This window comes from Heterodontus francisci, chromosome 27 (genome assembly GCF_036365525.1).
Source record: "Heterodontus francisci isolate sHetFra1 chromosome 27, sHetFra1.hap1, whole genome shotgun sequence".
Taxonomy (NCBI): domain Eukaryota; kingdom Metazoa; phylum Chordata; class Chondrichthyes; order Heterodontiformes; family Heterodontidae; genus Heterodontus; species Heterodontus francisci.
The window spans coordinates 19300164-19310694 of NC_090397.1; positions in this window are offsets into that span (position 1 = coordinate 19300164).

Below are 10531 nucleotides of genomic sequence, written 5' to 3' on the forward strand. Positions count from 1 at the left end.
TCCGGTTTCACTGTTAAATGACTTTGTAATGGTTAGATACAACTGAGTGACTTTCTAGGCCATTTCAGAGGACATTTAAGAGTCAACCACAGTGCTGTGGGTCTGGAGTCACATGTAGGTCAGACCAGATAAGGACAGCAGATTTCCTTTCCCAAAGGACATTAGTGAACCAGTTAATCCCCACAACCTGCATATAATTAAATTAAAAAAAAAAAAATTATTTAGAGATGCAGCACTGAAACAGGCCCTTCAGCCCACTGAGTCTGCGTTGACCATCAGCCACCCATTTATACTAATCCTACATTAATCCCATATTCCTACCACATCCCCACCTTCCCTCAATTCCCCTACCACCTACCTATACTAGGGGCAATTTACAATGGCCAATTTACCTATCAACCTGCAAGTCTTTGGCTGTGGGAGGAAACCGGAGCACCCGGAGGAAACCCACGCGGTCACAGGGAGAACTTGCAAACTCCGCACAGGCAGTACCCAGAATCGAACCCGGGTCACTGGAGCTGTGAGGCTATGGTGCTAACCACTGCGCCACTGTGCTGCCCAATCCAATTAATATACATTTTACAGATTCCTTTCGCACTCTTTACATAAAAATTAGAATTTATATGTACAAAAGTTTCAAAACAAATTAAACCAAAGACCTCCAAATTCTGGACAAAGCATTACATTATAAGACACTTCCCTCTAGCAACCCTAATAATTTTTTCTATCTGCATTTTCTTTTAGTAAAATAATCCGACAGTTGATGACTTGAATCTACCTATTTGATTGAAGAGAGCACAGGAAAGATTCAGGAGAATGGTTCCAGGGATGAGGACCTTCAGTTATGGATACAGATTGGGGAGGTTGGGACAACATTTGGTAAACAATCTTCAGTGGGCTAAGAATTACTCTGATAACAAATTTAAGATTGTCAGTTGGGCTCGCCGTGTGGCGTATTTGCGTGTACTGGAAGATACATATTTTAATACACAGGGCTCTGTTCTTTAAAGACAGAAAGAACCTGTTCACACATTGGGCTGGATTTTATCGGGGCCTTAACGTCGGGATCCGTGGCAGGTGGGCATGAAGCCCATGAGGCCCGCCTCAGACCTTGATGCTGGCTGGGCCGGTTCCACTCTTGCCGGCGGTGGCAAGGCCTCATGGCGCCTCCCCCCCTCCCCCGCACAGCGCCAGTTGGCGACGGGACCTTAATTTAAATATTTAAATAAATTAACTTACTTACATTAATGAAGTTCCTGTCGCCTCCTGACGTATCCTGGCGGCAGACACTGATGCGCCTTTGGATCCCCATCCTGGGCAATGAAGCGTGACACAGTGGGGAGGGGGGAGAAGAGAAGTTTATCAGTGTGGGGGTGGGGAGCATGGTCAAACTTACTTGATTGGTTTAGGGGGTGGTGGGAAGGGGTAAAGTTAAAACTTTCTGACTTTTTGCGAGGGAAGGTCAGGTACAGAAGGTGAGTATATTGGGGGGCGGTGGGAAGAGGACAAGGGATAAAATTAAATTTATTGGGGAGGTGGGAGAGTGGCTGGGAACATTTATTTCATTATTTGTAATGAATTTGAAAGTAATGCCTCTTTAAAAATTTAAAGTAAAAGTAAGGGCTGGAAGCCCTTTAAATATGACGCCACTGCCTGTGCAGTGGCGCCGGACGCCGTTGCCAGGAACGGCTTGCCTGCCCCCTCCGCATAATCGGGTGGGGGAGATGGCGCTCTGCCCCGGCCTTGTTAATGAGCCACCACATATAAGATCGCACAGCTCCGCAGAGTAAAACCTTTTACGGCCGCCACTGTACTCGACAGTGGCAACATAGAATCCAGCCCATTGCACCTGTTTCAGCTCAACAAAGTAAGTGAGAGCCATTCGCTGGTTTATTCCTCAGGGCACTGCCTTGACCAATCAGAGTCATGCTGCCTGGTTTAAATTTCAAACAAAGCTTGGCAGTTAACTGTCAGTCACCATAAACTGGTCCATTCTCCATGGTGTTACGACCAAGGCAGGAGTAATGCACTGTTAATTCAGTCCCACTACTCCACAGAACATAGCATATCAAAAAAGTTTCCCACCTACTGAAGAATAGCCAAATTAAACACTTTATTTGTCCCCAGAATAAAGCACACCAAACCAGGTTTCCTTAAACAACAACAACATTAACTATTTATGAGAAAATAAATAATAAGTCTTAACTACTAATGAGATAAATCCATATATATGAAAAACTCCTTATTTCCTTATCCCTCATGCACATACACATACATTAAAAAAGGTTAACTGGGGGAAAGGATTTTTGGTTTACAGCTGTTTCTTAGTAATAAAAAGAAAAAAAAAAGATTGACTTTATCACATTCTGGTCGGGATGTTTTCAGTACAGTGAGGTGTCCCAGAGCAAAATAGTCAGAAGCCACTCGAAGTCTCTCCAGGCGAGGTTGATGAACAGTCTGTGAAGGGAAGGCTTTCAAGGCATCACACTGGTCTTTCAGCAGGGGTGCAACAACTGTTTTTAAAAAACAGTTTAGTAGCAGAAGCTTTCTTGAGATTTCAGGATCTCCAAAAACACAGGAAGTAACAGGAACCACTCTGGATGAATGAATTCTTCAGAGACTGAAGGCAATAGGAATGTGCTACCTTTCCAATGCAGGATTTCTTTTCAAGAGATGTAGGATTCCTTTACAGAGAGAGGTAACACTTTTCTGTGTCTTCCTTGCTTGCTCCAGACAGGTCAAAGCAACATTTCAAATGCCTGCTCCTTGTCCAACTCACTGGCTTTTTAAAAGGCCCAAAGTTTAAAAAAAAACCCTTCTGGAACATGGTCACATGTCCAGACACAGTGTCTCTTCTCATTCAAAAAAACTGCTTTGAGGAAGGCCAAACCTTGTGGTTTCCTTGAAGCTTCCTGCTTTCCTATCCTCATACAGGTCCAACTTCCTTTCAAAGCAGTCAGAAAGTTCAGCTTTTTGTTATGAACTTCCTTTAAAAAATTGCAGAAATTCCAACTATTTGCAGGTGTCCAAGTTTACAGAAAATCCTTTTTCAGTTTTTTAAAACACACAGAAGTCCAAAAACCTTTTGGAACAATTGCAACGCCTCTACCAATCAGAGTTCACTTGCCAACCAGTCAGCACTCTCTTTTCATACAGTATACATTTGTTGCTTTCCCTTACATTGGTATTCCTGGGATTTGTCCTGATGTGTGTAAGATGAAAAGCTTCGAAAAAATATCTCTATTTTCAGCATCACTCAAGTTCTGTACTACCAAACAACTATTTATGTTACAACATAGGTTCCCTACCCCTCTCTGTGGTGGCAGAAAGTCAAATCCTCAAATAAGTTCACAACTGAGACCTGAAGTGTTCCCGTGGGTTCTTTGAAGATCCCTGCAGCTTCGAAATGGATGACATTGATGATTTACATTGACTCTTTGTACGTTAATGATTCACACTGTCACTCTTGTACGTTGATGATTTTCACTGTCACTGTTGTGCATTGATGTTTTACATTATCACTGTAGTGCTTTGATGATTTACACTGTCACTGTAGTGCTTTGATGATTTACACTGTCATTGTGGTACTTTGATGATTTACACTGTGTTACGGCCAGGTGAGAAAGGTGTCTGGGGACCCTCTCAGCCTTCACCTGGTCTTACCCTAACAGGATTTAATTTTAAACACACCGTGTTTTCAGCTCCCCCTTGGTGTACCCTTGATCATTGCTTTCCAATTATAAGGCAAACATAGAAACATAGAAAATAGAAGCAGGAGTAGGCCATTCGGCCCTTCGAACCTGCTCTGCCATTCATTATGATCATGGCTGATCATCCAACTCAGTAACCTGTTCCCGCTTTCCCCCCATATCCTTTGATCCCTTTCGCCCCAAGAGCTATATCTAACTCCTTCTTGAAAACATACAATGTTTTGGCCTCAACTGCTTTCTGTGGTAGCAAATTCCACAGGCACACCACTCTCTGGGTGAAGTAATTTCTCCTCATCTCAGTCCTGAAAGGTTTACCCCATACCCTTAGCCTATGACTCCTGGTTCTGGACTCCCCCACCATCAGAAACATCCTTCCTACATCTACCCTGTCAAGTCCTGTTCAAATTTTATAGGTTTCTATGAAATCCCCCCTCATTCTTCTGAACTCCAGCAAATATAAGCCTAACCAACTCAATCTCTCCTCATACGTGAGTCCCGCCATCCCAGGAATCAGTCTGGTAAACCTTTGCTGCACTCCCTCTATAGCAAGAACATCCTTCCTCAGATAGAGACCAAAACTGCACACAATATTCCAGGTGTGGCCTCACCAAGGCCCTGTATAATTGCAGCAAGTCATCCCTGCTCCTGTACTCGAATCCTCTCACTATGAAGGCCAACATACCATTTGCCTTTTTTACCGCCTGTTGCACCTGCATGCTTACCTTCAGCGATCGGTGTACGAGAACACCCAGGTCTCGCTGAATATTCCCCTCTCTCAGTTTATAGCCATTCAGATAATAATCTGCCTTCCTGTTTTTGTGACCAAAGTGGATAACCTCACATTTATCCACATTATACTGCATCTGCCATGCATTTGCCTACTCACTCAACTTGTCCAAATCACCCTGAAGCCTCTTTGCATCCTCCTCACAACTCACCCTCCCACCCAGTTTTGTGTCATCTGCAAATTTGGAGATATTACATTTAGTTCCCTCATCTAAATCATTAATATATATTGTGAAAAGCTGGGGTCCTAGCACCGATCCCTGCGGTACCCCACTAGTCACTGCCTGCCATTCGGAAAAAGATCCGTTTATTCCTACTCTTTGTTTCCTGTCTGCCAACCAATTTTCTATCCATCACAATACACTACCCCCAATCCGATGCGCTTTAATTGTACATACTAATCTCTAATGTGGGACTTTGTCGAAAGCCTTCTGTAAGTCCAAATAAACCACATCCACTGGCTCCCCCTCATCAACTCTACTAGTTACGTCCTCGAAGCATTCTAATAGATTTGTCAAGCATGATTTCCCTTTCGTAAATCCATGCTGACTCTGTCCGATTCTACCACTGTTCTCCAAGTGCTCTGCTATAAAATCTTTGATAATGGACTCTAGAATTTTCCCCACAACCGACGTTAGGCTGACTGGTCTATTTTTTCTTTCTACCTCCCTTTTTAAATAGTGGGGTTACATTAGCTACCCTCCAATCTGTAGGAACTGTTCCAGTGTCTATAGAATCTTGGAAGATGACCAAACCATCCACTATTTCGAGGGTCACTTCCTTAAATACTCTGGGATGCATACAATCAGGCCCTGGAGATTTATCAGACTTCAATCCCATCAATTTCCCCAACACCATTTCTCTACCAATACTGATTTCCTTCAGTTCCTCCTTCTCACTAAACCCTATGTTCCCTAATATTTCTGGTATGATATTTGTATCCTCCTTTGTGAAGACAAAACCAAAGTATGCATTTAGTTGGTCAGCCATTTCTTTGTTCCCCATCATAAATTCCCCTGTTTCTGTCCGAAAGAGACCTGCATTTGTCTTCACCAATCTTTTTCTCTTCACATACCTATAGAAATTTTTACAGTCAGGTTTTATGTTCCCCGCAAGCTTACTCTCCTACTCTAATTTCCACTTCTTAATCAATCCCTTGCCCCTCCTTTGCTGAATTCTAAACTGCTCTCAATCCTCAGGTCTGTTATTTTTTCTGGCGAATTTGTATACCTCTTCCTTGGATCTAATGCTATCTCTAATTTCCCTTGTAAGCCATGGTTTGGCTACCTTTCTCGTTTTAATTTTGCGCCAGACAGGAATAAACAATTGTTGCAGTTCATCTATGCGCTCTTTGAATGTTTGCCATTGCCTATCCACCGTCATCCCTTTAAGTAACCCAAGCACAAACAGGTTTTCTTAGCTTTAAAGAAAGGTTGAAATTTATTAAACTTAAACTTTAATTCGGTTGATGCCTATGGATAGATGACGCACCCATGCCAACATGCATATGCGATACACACATGCAAACAGAGACAGAAAAGAGCAGAAGAAAAAAATAAAGTGGAAAAGTTTGAGGCAATATCTGAAGAGTTTTTGTTATGATATTTTTGAACTCACTGTAGAGTCCTTGATTGTTGGTAGATCTTGCTTTTTGTTGGGGCCCAGTATTCTTCTTCAATCTTGTTTGCTGTAGGAGACTTTTCTCTTTTGGGATTCATGCGTCTTCAGTGGATTCAGAGGCTTGTGAGAAAGAGATGGGAGCAGACAGGAGAGATCTTCTCAGTTCAGGAGCAAACAGTCTTTCTGAGTTCAAACTCTCTGTCTCTAGTTCAAAAAACCCTGGAACAGCCAGACATGTGACCAGCTGGTCCAACCAGTCCTGGCCTGTGTGGATTGCATTACACCAGAAGGTCCTGGAATGCGCTTCCCCAGCCCCTCACTGTCTGGTGATCAACATTCATTGTGGGTTGAATGTGTTAGGGAATGGTCCTTTGTCTACTCAAGGACTGTCTGTAATTATGCAAATGTTTTTTCCAGCCATGGCTGATCTTTTCAACCAGTCATTTCCTCGCTCCAGCAACAGCTCAAAATCAATGCTCATATGACAAAACCAACATGCCTCAACCTTGATTTGAGAAAAGCGCATTTCATTAAAAGGGTTGAGAGAAAAATGTAAGATACAGAAAAAAAACAGGCATTTCTCTCATTCATTCCCATTCATTCATAAATCCTAAAACTTATCACAGCCTGTCTTTTCTTGGTGCCAGTGCTGCTTTAGTGTCCCCTTTTTTTGACCTCCCAATAAACATGTGGTTTTTGGGGAAGTTTTTCTTTAGTATGCCCATTTCCATGGCTGCCTCGGGTCTTTGAGATGGTTATGGTTTATTAGCCCTGAGTTGGAATTTTTTTTCACAAGACTCAATAGTGGGCGGGTCTATCCTGAACTCTCTTTCAGTGCTTTGATGAGTCATGCAAAGGCTTTTGACTTCAGGGGATGGGTGGTTTTCTTTTTTTCTGACAGTGGTGGAGGATTCTTGGCTAATCTCCCCTTTGTCCTCTGGGACACTCCTGCCTGCAGGTATTTGTGCAGACTCTACTGCACTCCCCTGTGGCACTTTGACAAGGTGAGGCATCAGCCTCACAGTTTCTCTGTCCCCTAGAGGTCTTTCTTTGTCTCTGCAGCTCCCTGTACATGCTGTTAGCAACTCTGGTGGGGTACCTCTAGTGTCTGCATTTACGTAGGAGGATGTGGGGTCTAACTTTTCAAATCTTTCAGGCTTGGGTGACTGGACAGTAAGGGTTTTCGTCTGGGGTTCCTCCCAGACTTCCTTTAACTGCCCTCTTTGTCACTTTATCCCCTTCCCTTTCTAAATTTTTGCCAGACTTGTGCCTGCCTGTCCCCTTTTGTTCTTGGTGGGGGTCCCTTACAGTTCGCCAGCCCTCTGCTGGAGGGTCCTCCTGACACTGGTACAGGACTTAGGCGTGCAGGTTTCACTGTAGGTTGGGGTTTCCCCTCAACCAGGCAAATGTGGCAACTCCTGCAGTATTCCACCATATCCTTGTGTTTTGGCCAGACAATCTGCTGTCTTATCAGGGCTTTGGTCTTTCGTATACCAGCATGTGCAGCCACTGTAGTCTTGTGGGCCCTTCTTAATATTTCCCTCTGGTACCTCTGCAGCACCACTAACTGGTGAACTGCTGTCCACTCCTTGCTCTCAGATCTGTGAGGAGAACTCCATTTCCTCATCAGTACCTCATTCTTTAAATAGTAGCAGTCTGGGACTCCCTTGGCTTCACTTTCAGCCTGGGCAGCCTCTACTAACTCTCGCAATACTGGGTCGGCTCGCTGAGCCTCAGCTAGGGAAAATCCATTTGATTAATTCCCTGGGTCTCCTAAGTTTCCAAAGAAAATCTCAGACAGACAGAGCTGGTCATCTGCCTGCAGTGCCAATTCAGTCTCCTCTGGGGGAGCTGGTTTGATCATGGCCTGATCCACTACACATTCAGAGGAACTGCAGGGGTCTGTCTCCTGCCACTGCCCTGTCTCTCTGACTTCCTGCAGTCTTTCTTCCACTAATGTGGGGTCTACCACCTTCACCCCCGCCAGATCATTACCTAGGAGCAGGTCAACCCCGTCCATAGGCAAACAAGGGACAATCCCTCCTGTCACCGGTCCTGAAACTAGGTCGCATTCCAGGTGCACCCGGTGTACAGGTAAAGGCATACACTGCTGTGCAATACCATTCACCACTGTTTTGGTGTTCACTGCACTCTCTGGGGTAAAGGTCAGGCCTTTTCCCAGTAAAAGGGATCTAGTGGCCCCTATGTCCCTGAGAATTACTATGGACTTGCTTGCCCCACACGAGTGGTATGGGGTTACTTTCCCTTCAAACACAAAACCCTGAAAACCTTCAGGAATCCTATTAAATTTTCCTGCACTTGAAGCCATAAGTTTCCTGGGTCTCACTCTTACTGCAGTTAAAGCTGCAGCTTGTTCTGCTGTGCTTTCCATCAGGTTCCTGTCTTCACTGAGTGGGTGTGCCCTGATTAACCCGACCAGTTTTCCCTTTAGTTTCAGGCAGTCAGCTTTTAAATGCCCTGCTTTATTACAATGGAAGCACACAGGTCTCCAGGTCTCACTCTTGCTCACAGTACCTTTCTTTTTGGCTAGAGGAGGGCCCCCTGTGTCTCCTGCTTTCCTTTCTCTCCCAGAACTGCTTGGGCTCCTATCACCTTCCTACCCTTTGTCCCTTTCGGATGTGTGGGGGTGACTAGGAAAGGCTCTCCCCGGGAAACCTACTTATAACTTAAAGCAAACTCATCAGCTAGAACCAGGCTCTCTGAACCCACTGCTCCTCTACATGGGTCTTTCTGGAGAGTGGGAGAGAGTGTTTAAATTCCTCTGACAGAATTACTTCTGAGATTCTCATAGCTGAGCTGTACTTTAAGAGCCTGCAGCCACTGTCAAAAGCCAGTTGTTTACTTCTTTCAAACTCCAGATAAGTTTGATTAGCTTGCTTCTTGAGGATTCTAAACTTTAGGCGATAGGCTTCGGGTACCAATTCATATGTCCTGAGGATAGCATTTTTTGCCATTTCATAATTTGACAAACTCTCAGTTGGCAACAGGGAATAAACCTCATGGGCTTTTCCAGTTAGCTTGCTTTGTAATAAAAGAGGCCAGGTCTCAGCTGGCCATTTTAGCTGCCTTGCCAGTTTCTCAAAGGACACAAAAATTTTTCTACATCTTCCTCATTGAATTTTGGGATTAGTTGAGCTAGATTTAACAATTTTGTACCCAGCCCTGAATTCTGCTCCTCCATATCAGCCCTGCTTTCACTGAGGTTACTCTGTCACCCCCTAGTTAACTCAACCTGCTTTAGCTCTCTCTTTTCGCATTCCTTCCTGAATATTCTTTCTCTTTCTCTCTCCTGTCTCTCTCTTTCCCTCTCCTCTCTCTCCGGTTCCTTCTCCTGTCTTTCTTTTTCTTCACGTTCCTTCCGGAAGGCTTTCTTTCTCCCTGTTCTGCCTCTCTCTCTCTCTTTTTCCTGTCTCTCCCTTTCTCTTTCTCTTTCCCTGTCTTCTAATTCAAGTTTCCTTTGTTCCAATTGTATCTTTGCTAGCAGTATCTGGTCTGGGTCTACTTCTAACCCTGTTACTGCTTTAGATTCAAGGGAGAAATGGTTGGCCACTAGTCTTAGGCGTTCAGACTTTTCCTCAACTCCTTCTTAGACAGTGCTTTTAACTTATCCCAAGCTACTTCACCCTGGCTTGGGGAGCTACCAGCTTCAGTTGCAGACATGTTAGTATTCTGAGCACACACAACCACAAGAAACCTGTAATGAAATCTTTCTCTTTATTGATTGGGAACAATTTGGCTTCCCACTTCCAATTTCTTTCATTTGGCTGTGGGTCAAATCCCAGATAGTAGCCCCCAAATTTCTGTTATGACCAGGTGAGAAAGGGGTCCAGGGGTTCCTCTCAGTATTCACCTGGTCTTGCCATAACAGGGTTAATTCTAAACACACCATCTTTTTCGCTCCACTTGGTTAATCCTTCATAGAGTCATAGAGTCATAGAGAGATACAGCACTGAAACAGGCCCTTCGGCCCACCGAGTCTGTGCCGACCATCAACCACCCATTTATACTAATCCTACATTAATCCCATATTCCCTACCACATCCCCACCTTCCCTCAATTCTCCTACCCCCTACCTATACTAGGGGCAATTTACAATGGCCAATTTACCTATCAACCTGCAAGTCTTTGGCTGTGGGAGGAAACCAGAGCACCCGGCGGAAACCCACGCGGTCACAAGGAGAACCTGCAAACTCCGCACGGGCAGTGCCCAGAACTGAACCCGGGTTGCTGGAGCTGTGAGGCTGGGTGTGTGTGTTGAAGTTGCTGAGGCTGTGGTGCTGAGGGCACGGGTTTAGAGCTGGGAAAGGTTCAATGATCTCGTCAGGTCCAGCAAGGTGAGTGTCCTGCCTCTCCCAGCCGGCAGCCATCACTCGCCCACCTCCCCAACACCCTTC